The sequence below is a fragment of the Rhagoletis zephyria genome, unplaced genomic scaffold (assembly GCF_001687245.7).
Source record: "Rhagoletis zephyria isolate East Lansing unplaced genomic scaffold, Rhagoletis_zephyria_1.1 Rzeph_scaffold_02614, whole genome shotgun sequence".
Taxonomy (NCBI): Eukaryota; Metazoa; Arthropoda; class Insecta; order Diptera; family Tephritidae; genus Rhagoletis; species Rhagoletis zephyria.
Genome location: NW_016159698.1, coordinates 66,307 through 69,911, shown reverse-complemented (window position 1 = coordinate 69,911; position 3,605 = coordinate 66,307).

The following is a 3,605-nucleotide window of genomic DNA, read 5'->3' as shown; positions in this document are numbered from 1 at the left end:
CTAAGTTAAGTTGAGTTGGAGAAACCAGCCCTAAGTGACCATCAAGCAAAGGTGCGGGAACTTGCTTTAATCAAAGCCTAAGTGGAAGGTTCTACCACCCTTTGTTTCTTTGCTAGAGCTTCTCAAATATTGCAAAAAACTCGATTTTTTGACAATTTGACCTCGTTTTTTCTTAAAATATGGAGCTGATGGTAACTTTTTGCTTACGGATTCGTAATCAGCACAAAAAAATCTGTCAAAAATAGCGTTAACATTTGTTGCATCAAATTTTTTTCCTTTTTTGTTGGCCTGTGTAATAAGTATTGTTAAATAGCCAATACCCTCATGTTTGCGGCGCCTTCAAACACCTTTCGAACTCAAAAACAATGACTCGATTCGATTGAAGATTTTTTGGAATTGATCGGTTCTGGTCCAGCTATCAGAACAAATATCCTACATGTTAACCCAGCCAATAAGCTACCTACGTGCTAAATTGCAAGCAAATCGGACCATTAATAAGACTGTTTCGAATAGTTCGGCCTCTGACCCACTTAACGGAAAAAATGAATTCTATATGTTAATCTAGGCAAAAGGCTACCAACGAACCAACTGCATTTTTTTAAGCATAGCTCGACCCCTGCGCCAACTATCGGAAAAATAAAAAATTTGTGCACTCCTTCTTCTAAACACGTTTCCAAAAAAGCAGCACCCTTTTGAATCAGTTATGAAACATAGGAGAAAATTGTTCCCAATTAATTCAAGCTCCCAATGAATTTCACAATTATCCGAAATTTTCCAAGCTTTCGTCGAAAAAAATTCAAATTTTTTGCGTTCTTCCGGATTTTTCCGAGTTTTCCACTTAGAATTCTCTATTTTTCCATTCGATTGCCATTCCGAAGGAATTGCACACAAAATTCCATACAAAAAAATTTATTTTCGATTTTTCCAATTTTCCGACTTTCCCGGAGGGGTTTCCCAAAATTATCTTTCGTAAGAACCTTCTCCTGGCAATTACGTACAACTAAAAAAAATGTAAGCCAAATCGGTCCAATCGTTCTCAATTGATAAATAACTATACATTTTTCACACCATTTATATATATATAGTTATATTTTAAGAAGTCCAATAAAATATTTCGAAAGAATATTAAGATTTAAGTGAGCTGGACCGATTTGAAAATACCTCCAAAAATGGAGTTTTTTTTATGAACAAAAATAGTTTCTTAAAGATTTTTTTTGAAAAAATCCCCTCAAATGACAAAACGGTTTAGGCGTAAAAAATTTGCGTAAAATTATTTAAAAAAAAAAATTGAACGGAATCGTAATGATGAGATTTTGAAAATTTCAAAGATTGATATAAGAAAAACTTAAATAACTGAACCTAAACCCTTCCGATTTAGACTTAAGAGGTGTCATTGGAAAGGTATTTTCTCACCCTTTTATTTCTTTGCTAATAAGCTCATTTAAAGGTTGAAAGACAAAGGTAGGATGAAAGAACATCATTCAAAGTTGAATTAAGATGTGTTGGTGTTTGAAAAAAAAGGGATACGAATGACTTTTTTTTGGACAGAAATAAAAACAGTGTGAAAATANGCTCATTTAAAGGTTGAAAGACAAAGGTAGGATGAAAGAACATCATTCAAAGTTGAATTAAGATGTGTTGGTGTTTGAAAAAAAAGGGATACGAATGACTTTTTTTTGGACAGAAATAAAAACAGTGTGAAAATACCTTTCTACTGAGATCCCATAAGTCTAAATCAGAATAGTTTTGGCCTAGTTATTCAAGTTTTTCCTAAATCAAACTTTGAAAAATGTTAAAAAAAAAACCGCATCAAAAATCTCATTCTTACGATTCCGTTGAAAATTTTTAAATATTTTTATGCATATTTTTTAAGCTTAATCTGTTTTGTCATTTGAGGGGACTTTTTTCAAAAAGTTCTTTAACCCTAGAATACTAACCTTATCTTTTATTCCTCTAATACTAACGTTCGCCTGTGAGGCTACTTTTAAAAAAAGTACAAATTTTGCCTTTTTAAAACCTTAAATTTATTCAAAAAATAGGCTTAAATATATTTCATATGTTTCTAAAGTAAAAAATAAAATAACTTAATTATTTTTTTTTAATATTAATAATAATAATTCATATTGAAAAATAACACCTATTTTATCATCTTTTTGAAAGGGGTAATTTTAAAAAATAAATATTTTAAAACCAACGAACGCAAACAATCCATAAATTATCTTAAAGATATTCGTATTTACTTTAAAATTTAAATGGAATTAGTTGTTTATCTTTTCTATTGTGACTTGTACCTACAAATGAAATCGACTTTTTTGTATCACATTGGGCCCTATGAATAAAAACTAAGCGATTGATTTTTCTTAAAATTTCAGACCTTTTACGTAAATTTATTTGAATAAATCAAGCAAAAGGTTTGAAATCTTAAGAAAAAGCAACTGCTTAGTTTTTTTTTATTCATAAGGCCCATTCACAACCAACATGTTAAAAACTGAAATAAGTACAAAATTACCTTTACTACTAACGTTCGCCTGTCAGGCGTCAAGACGGCGTGGAACTCAGCCGCGCAAGGCCACTGTACAATGTGCGCCTGCTAACAACCTCGTACAGTGCTAAACTGAGTTGGCGTGAACGCTTACTTTGATCATTAAAATCGTTCCTGAAATATCGCGAGAAAACCGAATTCGTTCCGCCTCATAAGCGGACGTTAGTGCTCCAGGGTTAAGAAACTATTTTTATTCATAAAAAACTCCATTTTTGGAGGTATTTTCAAATCGGTCCAGCTCACTTAAATCTTATAATTTTTCCGAAATATTTTGCTGCGCGTCTTAAAATATTATAAGTTTTATAATCCTGGCGGAAAACCCGCCACATTTTTTGGTGATGCAGTCTAATATATATACACAGATATATAAATATATCTTACGGATTTAAAAGAAATCCAGTGCTGCCGAAAATACTACTATAGGAGTTTCTTACTACTACTTTGCCATTTGCTTTGTCATTTGATTATGCTACTATTTTGCGAGATAGGTTACTTTTTATTACCTTCCCTTTATTAGCTCGGGATGTAACTATGTAATATTGATGCGCCTAAAAGATGCAGGGATTTCTATTCTCAGGTTACATACCTGATGACAGTACGAATGGCAATTATGAGAGGGAGGTTTTAGTTTTTTAAACTATTATTTTTTATTTATTAAAATTTATGAAGGAAATCAAATGATGTCGCTTTGTACACGTGCCAAAAAAAACATTGCTTGGAATCAATCACTTTTTGACAAAAGTTTCTTAAGCCATATTACATCATTATTTAAATCTTACCGACCGCACTGATGGATTCAAGCCGAATTCATATTCATTCAGAATTCATATAATATATAAGCACTAGTACAAAAACAAAAACTTACATGTAACTATTTTGTTTTTGCTTTTTGGTTGTTGTTGTTTCCGACAGGGTGGGTGTATGATGTATTATGGAACGAATTTCCGTCATCCCTTGTCAAATTTGGTTTGGAGACAAACCGGTTTCGGCGTTGTGCCATCTTCAGTGTCATTTTTCGTTCTGCATAATTTTTGTTGGTTGCTCGTATTTATACTCCTTGTTA